The sequence below is a fragment of the Hylobates moloch genome, unplaced genomic scaffold, assembly GCF_009828535.3.
Source record: "Hylobates moloch isolate HMO894 unplaced genomic scaffold, HMol_V3 SCAFFOLD_3, whole genome shotgun sequence".
In the NCBI taxonomy this organism is placed as follows: domain Eukaryota; kingdom Metazoa; phylum Chordata; class Mammalia; order Primates; family Hylobatidae; genus Hylobates; species Hylobates moloch.
Window position 1 is genome coordinate 129659267 of NW_026652278.1, and position 12464 is coordinate 129671730.

The window sequence follows — 12464 nt, forward strand, 5'->3', positions numbered from 1 at the left end:
ATTAATTCATTACTTTTAATTATTTGATCATAGGAAAGGAGAGTCTGGCCTTGTGGAAAAACATACAATCGGTTTCATTAGAAAAGAGAGAGTCAGATGTTTTTAAAACAACAACAACATGCCTTGAATAGTAGAGAAAAAGAAGAGCGATTGATGTACAAAGGCAAGGCCTAGATTGAGACCACTGTGAACCCTGCAAAATAGAGGAGCCCCTGGGTGGGAGGGGATATAACTGGAACTCTGGGAATGTAACGTGCATGGTGTGCTTGTCTGACAGACAGGGCAGCTTAGGGGAATAAGTCTCTGCAGCGTTGTAGTGAAGAGAGAATACGGGACAACTACAGGACCACAGCTCAGCCAAGAGTAAGTGTAAATTTAAACATATTTCTTGATTTCTCTAAAGTCTCTCTTTTCTGTTAAATACAAATAATAATGCATGCTTCATTCAGCAAGTTATTGTGAAGACTAAATGAGACAGTATTGAAGTTACTATGTAACAGTAAATAAGGTACAGATAATCCTCAGTACAAGCACAATAGTGTGGGACTGCAAAGATGATTGTGCAAAGCAATCTTAATAATCAATGAGAAAACTAATGATTGGGCCTTGGCCTTTAAAAAGTTTTGCCAAAACATCAAAATCTTTCTTGCTGTCATTGACAAAGGTACAAGCAAATAAAAATAGTAAAACTAATACCTAATACAATATAACTTAAAACATGAGAAATGTTTAAAACTAAAGTTACTTTTCATAAAAACTTATCAAAAGTAGTTCAAACCATGCTTGCCTCCCTGTCATGTAACTAACAATGTGGGGCACCATTTTTCTTTATGCACTGGTGAATTATCATATGCTTTTCTAAGTTCGGATCGGCTTCCCGCATTGTATTCTTCGTTCTTTCAGTGTCTTGAAACACTTCCAAGAGCTTTTTCTAATGTGAAAATTTTCTGCCAGCATTACTTCCTCTAGGACATCTTCATTCTGTTCATCACAACTACCTTTCTCATTTATGTCAAGTTCTCTTTTAGTAAATTTCTGTGGCCTCATACCTAGAAACTGAAATGACAGCAATGTCAGTATTCCATAGTCAGCTATCTTCTTACTGGATCTAATTTCACATCCAGCATTATTGCTTTTCATTTCTTGGCTGCACTTTCGTTTGCTGCACAATTCCTTCTTTTACTCATCCGTTTTGTAAAATGTCATGTGAGTTTATCATGGGAAGACATGGAGGCAACACAATTACATGCTTTGCTGGGTGGTAACTGAGTAACAGATGTGCAGTAGCCATACTGAGGTGATCCGTCACTCATCATGATGTGCGTCTGATATTTATGTAGTGATTTCTGAACTGAAGTGCTGTCAGTGAGGTTAGAACTTCATGAAATTGCAGTTAATATACCATAGTTAATGAAACGTGAACCATGTTATTGAGGGACTGGTGTTATTTAACTAAACCATGGTAACTGAAATTGATACATATGAATTAGCAAATTGAGAGCTGCCAGAATTTTTAATTTCATCCTTTCAATGTTCTTAATTTCTTTTTAATCAGTAAGACTTATGTTTTTATGCACACCATTGTGATGAGGATCCCCAGGTTTTGATGGTTAAGCTGCAATTTGAGTAAGCGTTTCAAAATTAGGCTTAGTTCCTAACCCCACTCTCTGCGTGATCCTCTTTCCCACATCATTCCAAACATATCAGTGCGGCACACACCCAGGCTGAGAACCACTGCTCTAAAGCCTTCCACATAATTGAAAGTTTAGTCACTCTAGCTTTGAATTTTTCTACTTAAAAAAAATTATTAAAAGCTGTTAATTTAGAATTTTTGTGTCTTTGCTTTTAATTATTTCTTATTTTATTTTTGCTTATTTCATTTCCATTTGCTCATTTCATTGTAAAGAAATAGCTCTCAGAGAAATTTAAATTACCTTTGACTTTTCAGGGTGTGCCCCTAGATCTCACTTCACCCCTTTTCCCTCTTTCCATCTCAAGAAACAAAATTAAGAATAAAAGTAAGGGGAGCTAGTGTGAGTGAGAAAGAACCGAAATCTAGCCCCATGTAAATTAAAATGTTAAAAATAAAAAAAAAAATCACATATTTTAAAACGATTTTTCCATTAAACATAGGAATTAAATAAGAATTTATGTTAGAGAACTAGGTTTGGGGAGACAAAAGCTTTCATGAAAATGTTTATTTTAGGTTTATTTTTTAATAACAAGTATAGTGAATATTTTAAATACGAAATAATGGGGAAATGGCAGAAAAAACATACTAACTAGGTGGAATATTGCATAAATTTAGTGAATGTAAATGTTAGTTTTAAATACATTGTAGCAAGAAGAAAAAATGCAAAAGACACAATGTGAAGTGAAAAAAGTAGGAAACAGAATACCTTCCATGTAAGACAACAATGCAAGGGAGTTGATGCTTCTGCCCCTTTCCTCACAGCAGAAATGCCATTGCTCTCTCCCTCCCAGCCCCTCTCCCTCCCAGTACAAGGAACAAGATGATTCTTGGCCAATTCCTTAGAGTTACTGCTCAGAAGAAACACTGCAATGAGAAATAGTAACTGGCATGGCAACGTCCTGTTATCTTCAGGTTCCTGGTATTAATAGAATCAAAATAGTAGACAAAACCCATCCTGATTCTTAACATAAGTTTAACAGTATGCTCCACTCTGAATTTCTAAGCCTACCCCCAAACACATCCCAAATGGTGTACCAGTGTGGCCCACTGCCAAAAATAATATAATAATATTTCTCACAGCGGATCACAGTTATACCCAGAGGAATAGAAGGTCGATCTACCTGGAATTCCTTCTCCTCTTGTTGTGAAGCAGGTTCACTGTGCCCTGGTCACCAACTTGTCTGCGTCCAGTGAGAGAAAACACCTGTGCATACAACAAGCTGCGTGAAGAGACTTTTTACTACTTACAGGTAGGCAGCAAGACAACAGAAGCCTGTGACACATTGTAAGCCAGTCTGCAAGGCTCAAGAAATTTGCCCAGGATAGATGGAGTGTCCTCCATGCATACCCCACTTGTATCAGCTGAGGGACCCCAGAAAGCCTCTCACCCTGGGTTTTATGCCGTGGGGCAATGAGATTTGCTGGGCTAAAACATTGAAGGTTATCTTATTTCAGTAAAGCGGGGTCCCAGAACAGAGCTCAGGCTGTTCCAGCCAGCCCTCCTTATCTCAGAATGTTGCACTCCCAGAACATTCTACAGCTGTTCTTGAGAACTAGAAATGAGAAAAGGGAGGACAGTAGGGCTGGTCCAAGGCCACCCAGAGAACTGTTCTACATTTTTCCTCCCCATCTCCCTTCCCTGCACCTTTCTCCTCCTCCTCCTTCCTCCCCCTCCTCCTCTTCTTCCTCTCCTTCTTCTTCTTTTCCCCTTTGATACCTAACTGTCCTCCTTAAAGAATTCCAGTCACATCCTGGTAGTGTCCCACCTGGCTTGAGACCAGAGAGGTTGTCTTTTCTGATAACTTTGCATCCTGAAATGGTGAAAACGAATGCATAAATAACTGATCTTACGGTCTTTTGAAGGAATCTACTCCCCAGTGTGTTTCTACTTGTCTAGGGTAGAATGTTTACAGGAGGACAAATAAACTCCCCTCTTGATAATATTAATCCTCTTTTATAACGTATCTGGACTTGTGTTACTTTTCTATTCTCCTTTTACCATGAGTGAGAAGAGAGAAGAATAAAAGGGATACCAAAATATATGGACTGTGAAATATTGAAAGCTGAGGATTGGGAATTCATAGAAACTATTTCTCTGTATACTATTTTTCTTACAGCACAATCACAGGACTGAAGACAGAGCTCATCTGGGTTAGTGTTTCAGAAAATGTTGCCAAGAAACTTCTTCAAATGCAGATTCCTGGACCTCAGTGCAAACTACCATATTAGAAATGAGAGTCAGGGTGAGATGGAGGAGAGGTGATATTGAGAACCTGCATTTTTTTAAACTTTTATTTTAGTTTCAGGGGTACATGTGAAGGTTTGTTATATAGGTAAGCTCATATCACAGGGGTTTGTTGTACAGATTATTTCATCACCCATATGTTAAGCCTAGTACCCAATAATTACTTTTTCTACTCCTCTCCCTCCTTCAACCCTCCATGCTCAAGCAGACCCCAGTGTCTGTTGTTCCCTTTATGTTCATGAGTTCTCATCATTTATCTCTCACTTATAAGTGAAAACATGTAGTATTTGGTTTTCTGTTCCTCTGTTAGTTTGCTAAGGCAAATAGCCTCCAGCTCCATCCATGTTTCCACAAAAAGACATGATCTCGTTGTTGTTTTTTATAGCTGCGTCATATTCCATGGTGTATGTCTACCACATTTTCTTTATCCAATCTGTCCCTGATGAGCATTTAGGTTGATTCTGTATTTTTGCTCTTGTGATTCATGCTTAAATAAACATTCGCGGCTGGGCGCAGCGGCTCACACCTGTAATCCCAGCACTTTGGGAGGCCGAGGCGGGTGGATCACGAGGTCAAGAAATTGAGACCATCCTGGCCAACATGACGAAACCCCATCTCTACTAAAAATACAAAAGTTAGCTGGGCACGGTGGTGTGTGCCTGTAGTCCCAGCTACTCTGGAGGCTGAGGCAGGAGAATTGCTTGAACCCGGGAAGCAGAGGTTGCAGTGAGCCAAGATCGTGCCACTGCACTCCAGCCTGGTGACGAAGCGAGACTCCATCTCAAAAAGAAAAAAACAAAACAAAAACATTCATGTGCATGTGTCTTTATGGCAGAATGATTTTAGCTCTTTGAGGAATCACCATACTGCTTTCCAAAATGGTTAAACTAACTTACATTTCCACCAATGGTGTACAAGTGTTTCCTTTTCTCTGTAACCTTGTCAGCAACAGTTACTTTTTGACTTTTTATCAACAGCCATTCTGACTTGTGTGAGGTGGTCTTGATTTGCATTTCTCTAATGATCAGTGATATTGAGCCTTTTCTCAGTGCTTGTTGACCACATGTATGTCTTTTATTAAAAAAAAAAGTGTCTTTTCATGTCCTTTGCCCACTTTTTAATAGGGTTGTTTTTCTTTAGTAAATTTGTCTTAGTTCCTTAAAGATGCTGGATATTAGACCTTTGTCAGATGCATAGGTTTGCAAGTATTTTCTTCCCATTCTGTAGGTTGTCTGTTTGTTAACAGTTTCTCTTCCTGTGCAGAAGCTCTTAAATTTAATTAGATCCCATTTTTAAATTTTTGCTTTTGTTGGGATTGCTTTTGGTGCCTTGGTCATGAAATCTTCGCCATGCTTGTGTCCTGATTGATATTGCCTAGATAAGAAAATCTAGAAGAAACTATAAGAAAATCCTAGAAGACACTAGGGTTTTTAGAGTTTTGGGTTTTACATTTAAGTCTTTAATCCATCTTGAGTGAATTTTTGCATATGGTTTAAAGAAGGGGTCCAGTTTCAATTTTCTGCATATGGCTAGCCAGTTATCCCAGCACCATTTATTGAATATGGAGTCTTTTCTCCATCATTTGTTTTTGTCAGCTTTGTTGAAGATCAGATGTCTGTAGATCTGTGGCCTTGTTTTGGGGCTCTCTATTCTGTTCCATTGATCTATGTGCCTGTTTTTGTACCAGTATCATGCTGTTCTGGTTACTGTAGCCCTGTAGTATAGTTTGAAGTCAGGTAATGTGATGCATCCAGCTTTGTTCTTCTTGCTTAGGATTGCATTGGCTATGAGGGTTCTTTTTTGGTTCCATATGAATTAAAAATTTTTTTCTAGTTCTCTGAAGAATGTTGTTGGTAGTTTGATAAGAATAGCATTGAATCTATAAATTGCTTTGGGCAGTATGGCCATTTTAAGGATATTGATTCTTCCTATCCATGAGCATGGGATATTTTTCCATTTGTTTGTGTCTCCTCTGATTTATTTGACAGTGTTTTGTGATTCTTATTGTAGAGACCTTTTATCTCCATGGTTATCTGTAGTCCTAGGTATTTTATTTTTTTGTGGCAGTTGTCAGTTGTGAATGGAATTGCCTTCCTGAATTAGTTCTCAGTTTGGCTGTTGTTGGTGTATAAGAATCTAGTGATTTTGTGTACATCAATTTTGTGTCATGAAACTTTGGTGAAATTGTTTATCAGCTGAAGACTATGGAGTTTTCTAGATACAGCATCATGTCATCTACTAACAGGGATAGTTTGACTTCCTCTCTTCTTATTTGGATGCGCTTTATTTCTTTCTCTTGCCTGATTGCTCTAGCTAAGACTTCCAATACAATATTGAATAGAAGTGGTGAGAGAGGGCATCCTTGTCTTGTGTCAGAGAACCTGCTGTTTTTTCTCAGTGTTTAAAAAAAACTTTTTATTGTAAAATCTAACAGATATATAAGACTATATAAAACAAACCAAATACACTTATAACCACAGCTAGGTTTAAGAAATATTGTTTTTCCATCCATCTATCCTAATCACAGTCCCTTCCCTCTTTTCAATTTCAAAAGTAATCACCGTCCTGATCTTTTTTCTTTTTTTTTTTTTTTGAGACGGAGTCTTGCTCTGTCACCCAGGCTGGAGTGCAGTGGTGCAATCTTGGCTCACTGCAAGCTCCGCCTCCCGGGTTCACGCCATTCTCCTGCCTCAGCCTCTCCGAGTAGCTGGGACTACAGGCGCCCGCCACCACGCCTGGCTAATTTTTTTTGTATTTTTTAGTAGAGACAGGGTTTCACCGTGGTCTCGATCTCCTGACCTCGTGATCTGCCCACCTTGGCCTCCCAAAGTGCTGGGATTACAAGCGTGAGCCACCGCGCCCGGCCAGTCCTGATCTTTATGGTAATTAAGTCTTTATTTTCTTTGTAATTTTATCACCCAAATGTTCATGCCTAAGCACTAGTTTAGTTATGCTTCGCATTCCTTTTTCTAGAACAGCAGTGTTTTGTTTTTAATTGTTCCTCCTTTTGTTTTCTTTTTTTTTTTCCAATGGGGTTTTGGGAACACGTGGTATTTGGTTACATGACTAGGTTCTTTAGTGGTGATTTCTAAGATTATGGTACAACCATCACCCAAGCAGTGTACCCTGTACCCAATGTGTAGTCTTTTATCTCTCACCCCCTCCCACCCTTTCCCCCGAGTCCCCAAAATCCATTGTATCATTCATATGCCTTTGCATCCTCATAGCTTAGCTCCCACTTGCAAGTGAGAACATACGATGTTTGGTTTTCCATTCCTGAGTTACTTAACTTAGAATAACAGTCTTCAGTTCCAACCAGGTTGCTTCAAATGCCATTATTTCATTCGTTTTTATGACTGAATAATATCCCATGGTGTGTGTGTGTGTGTGTGTGTGTGTGGTGTGTAAAATAATTTATTTGTCTACTCTTTGAATGATGAATGATGAGCATTGGGCTGAGAGAACCTACATTTTTAACAACTTATTTAGGTGATCCTCAGGAACTCTAAACCATGGGAATCACTGCTAGCCTATCTCCTTATACACTTAAGAAGCAAGATCTACACCCTCCAATGTATCACATTTTATTTCCATAAGCCTTCAAAACCGATCAAGGGTGATGAGGATGGCATTATTTATCTCAATTATGTATTTTCATTCTCCTTCCTAAAAGAAGATTACATGCCTCTATCTCTTGCCATGTGACTTGAAATGCTTCTCTTTGGGAAAGGCATACTCCATGGTCTGAGGAGGTCATTTACATCACACTTGGCCATGTAAATTACTATGGCCAATGCAATGTGAGTAAAAGTGATATCTGCTACCTCTGGGTAGGTGCTTCAAGAGCCATCCCATGGCTCTGTCACTATTCTTTCCTTTTGCCACAAGACTAAGATAAGGCTCTTTTCTTCAGTCTCAATCACCAAATAAGGAAGATAAGTGAGGCAGACCCACATTTTAGGCTCTCCTAAAACCTACATTGACAGAGTAGGAAATAAACTGTTATTGTTGTAAAGCACTGAGACTTTGAACTGGTTTTTATTTTTTAATGGAGCATAACATAAAGAAAGATTTCCAATCCATGGAGATAAAATAATTTCTAAAATTTTCTTTCCTATGACAAAAATATGGCCACGTAAAAGCAAAAAGTAGCTTGTGCTGCCTCTAGGGTGGCGCAGTAAGTGCACCTACGAATGCCCAATGAAAGGACAGTCCCAATGTGTATAATAGCTACATATTAGTTTCATCCTGCCTTAGCACCCCCATTCTGCACTGTCTCAAGGACAGCAATAGAGCTTTACTCTGTCTTCAAAACAATGGAAGGATGGATTATTTGCCCTGCCCTCCTCCTACACATATATACAGTTTGGGCAAAAGGAATACCACCAGGCAAATTGTTTTCAAATCTATCTAATTTCTTCAAGACTTTTCCTGTTTGTTTTTCTAAAATCACTTTCTTTCCTTCCATGGCAACAGCACAAGACAAAACGGTTCTCTTTTAATATTCAAGAGCTGTTGCTCTCAGACAATGTAGTGCTATTCAGCAGAAAAGCCCTATTCAGCATATTAAAAAATCCCATTAACTCTTCCCTTCTCATCACTTGAGAATTACAGATACCCTGGTCAATACCCTTGTCAGAAACTGATTTCATCTTTCTGACATCAGAGCTTTTAAACACATATCAGAATGAAAAACAAAGTATATGGCTATTTCTATCTACTCATGTCTCACTGTAAATAAATGAAATGGCAGGGTTCTGAAGTTGATATATAACATTAACTCGATAAATACTATTTGAATCTGGAGACTTATACATGGAAAGGAATTTCCAGAAGCTACCTTTCTTTAGCTCCCAGTCATCTAAACTAATAAAAACATTTTGCAATTAAAAAAAATCTAAAAGATACTGGAAGCAAGTTTAATATGCTGAAAACATACATGCAAGTCTACTCTATACATGGGTGACAAGTCACATAGAATTATATTAAAGCAATTATTACATGTCATTTGTGCTTCTTGATTAGTCCAGAGTCCCTATATAGTACAAAAGCAAATATATTTGTTTGATGACAAAAAGCCAATAATTCCTCCAGGTATAACTGGAACCATGTCATTTGACACAATATGCTTTAAAATGGTATGTGGCTTCAAAACCCAAAGATTTATCAAATATAATTTTGCAAGTGTGCTTACAGGAGCTAATACAAACCTTAGTTTCAAATATTTTGTTTCAAATGTAAGGAAAAGATGCTTCCATATGGAATAGAGCCATTTAGGAGCCACAATCAGTCACTGAAGATAATCAAATGTCCCTGAGCTTCATGACCCAGGCTAACTGAGTTACAGGTAATGATATTTGAATTTCCTCTTGTTTCCTGATTTAGAAGCCCATGACACTGCTGAGATACTTATATTTAACTCTTAACAGGATTCCATTATGGTCTAGAAGCTTCTGAGACTGTTGAGGTTGGAAAAAAAAAAGCGGGAGTGCTCTAAACTCCACCAGGACTACCTCCAAGGGGACAATTCTCAGGCCAAGATAACTAGTGGAACTCTGGCAAATTATTTATACAGTTTTTCCTCTTCCTTTCTTAACTACAAGAATTCAAGACATTCCAAGAGGTTTAGGAGTAGTTTACTTGGTCCCACACTTCCTGGAATACCTCAGAAGACCCCAGAATTTTTTTATAACCCCAGGGAACATCCAAATTTCTATAATATGAAAAAAGATACATGCACACTGATTATGGGCTAGACTGTGTGCCTATCAGACTTATATACAAAAAACACTTGGATACATGCAGAATCCTTAAATTTTGGGGGTACAAAATATGAGGCTTCATTCATCAACTGGCATTCACCACCACAGGCATTGCCACCCCACCACATTTATTATCACTTTGATGGGGACATGTATGCCCTTCATTTCTCAGGTATTCTTTTCCTTCTGTTACACCTTCTTCTTATATCAATTTCTTCCCCATCACACTTCCAAAATATATGACCATAATAAGAATGACATCTAGACTGCTTAGGGCATTTGTTCATTAAAAAGCCAACTCTCAGCTAAATGAAGAGGCAAAGATCATTAGAGCTGACAGAGCATGGAATTTTTGAAATGAGTACTTCCCATAAGGCCTCAAATATCACCTTGGCCATTTATGACTCTCTTGGTGTGTATTTTATACACCATTTATTTAAAACAGCTTTGAGAGAAGGTCATTCAGATATTTGGATGTGGGTTAACATCTAAAATGAACCACGGTTTATTATTCTTCTTATTGTCCACTTACTAAGGATAGTATAGTAGATGGTTGAAGTCTATGGCCTCATTTAAGAAAGTGCAAAAACAGCACTTTTCCTCTGTTCATATTAGAATGAATATCTTGATATTTAAGGCTCTAACCCTTTAGGAGTGAGTGGTAATTTTGTGCATATAGTATATCCGCACTTCATCCTTTTAACTCTCGAGCATAATATTCTAACTCAGGCAGAGAAGAGCTGCGGCAAAAGGATGTCAGGGTCGGCAGCAATGTTCCCTTTAAATGGATTGGATCTATAAGACAATCTTATCAAGCTTGTTCTAGCATAAGTGGCAGCTTTATGCTTAAGAACAAGAGGAGGTAGTGAAGGATACCGTGATGCATCATAAACCTGCAGGATTTTTACAAGCCAAGATAGATGTTGAGATAATGAGAAGAGATTTACTTGTCAGAGGCTCTGATGTCAAAACTGGAGTTTTCCATTATTTTCCCAAAGAATACTTTTTAATACATTCACAACACAAAAGCATGCAACAGCAATTGATGATCCACAGAAATATATGTGATTAATATCAAAAAGAAGCATCTACCTCTGATTGTCCAAAGTGCCTGTGGGTGATATGATAGTTACTTTAAACATTATATATTTTTGAATGTTAACTTTTGCAAGCCCATCTTGTTTGCTCTCATTAGTCAGGAACTACTTGAAGGGCCATTCTACAAAAAGCAATTCATTTCAGACTATGAGCAGGATTTTTATGAAACTTCTACACAAATGGGAACTGAAGAAATTTAGTTACCATAGGGCAAAAGATGAAGCTCCATCATTAAAATATCTTTGAGAGGAACTGAGAAGACTCAAATGGGTAAGGCTCAGAATGTAAAAAGATTAATGATAAAATGCCCCCAGAGTACAGTGTGAAACTGTTAATGTCCTATGAATTTTTTCTAGAAAAAGAATGGGTTGTGAATCTGAAAGTGTGGTTATGTTACAGAAGCGTTAAGAGAATTTAGGAATAAGAGGATTGCGAGAGCTACCAGGGGCCATCTGATTTCTTTCTGTGATGCTCTCTGGGTGAAGCATAGAAATAGGCATGATGTAGAATGCTTCTGCTTTAAAAGACCAGGACTGAATATCCTAAACAAGGACCAAAGAAAGTATCTTGGATTCTGAAAAGGAAGTGGGGGCAGAGGGCATTCTAGTCAGAACTCCACTAGAAAAAGAAATGACTTAACTATTTGTTGCTTACTGATAAACACAATCATTGGACATTTAGGAAAGAAGTTATTTAGTATCAGGGATCAAAAAGAATTTGGAAGGTTCGAACGGGATTAAGAAATGAAAATAGACGAAGATGTATGAATAGCTTGTTTCAGTATATAAACCAGTGATGTAGGCATATGGTGAACACCATTTTTTAGTTTGATGAGAAAACTTAGTTGAATTTTATTTAAAAATGTAAAGGATGTCAAGCACTAGGTCCTATTATTTCCCTCAAGACCAGTACCCCCAGCTGCTCCAAATGGAGCAGCAAAGTGAAATTAGCCAGTTCCCTTGAAAGGCTGTAGTGGTTCAGCTTCAGGGGGCTTGTTAATTTTCCTTCTCCAGGGGTTCCAAGTGAGGTCTGAGAGCAGAGCAGGGAGGCAGTGTGAAAAGAGGAATTAATAAGCTTTCTAAAGTATTGCTACCCCTACTTCTTTCAAGGGAATTAGTTAATTTCACTTTGCAACTCCATTCAGATCAGCTCAAGTTTGGGAAAAGCTCCAATTAAATAGAGGGAGAGGGGAGACAAAGGCAATTGGTAGGAAAGAGAGGGAAGGGACAGAATTTAAATCGGTGACCTCGATCCAAAGCATTGCCCCAAATACTCAAAGTACTTTACAAATAAATATTACAAATATTTATGAAAGATCTGGCCAGGACATAAAAAGTTTTCATTTTTATTAATTTTTATTCTTCCTTCGAATCTTGGTAAAACTTCTGAAATATAAATATTTTCTATTTCACCTGAATCACAGGGTTCACAGCAATATCTTTATGCCTGATCCATATAACATTCTCTCAATTTCTTCACACCTAGATGGTATGAATGTCTCTACCCATTTCTGATATGAAATAACAATATCAAGTGTTTTAAAATTGAAAACAAGAAATAAACACATAGAGAGGACTTATTTTAAGCACTGCCTTGAATTATAAAAAGGGAAAAAATGACAACAGAATGAAAGAAACTAATAGAAAAAAATAAAGAGATGATAAGT

General features: G+C 37.8%; 1 long non-coding RNA gene across 1 annotated transcript in view; it reads left to right on the top strand.

Moving 5' to 3' along the window:
* Positions 1-306: 306 nt before the first annotated feature.
* Positions 307-12464, top strand: part of LOC116464002 (uncharacterized) — a 29829-nt gene continuing 17671 nt past the window's right edge. Inside the window, exons 1-2 of the long non-coding RNA XR_004246833.2 lie at positions 307-363; positions 2774-2943. This is a non-coding gene — a long non-coding RNA (uncharacterized LOC116464002). The remainder of the gene's footprint in view (positions 364-2773; positions 2944-12464) is intronic.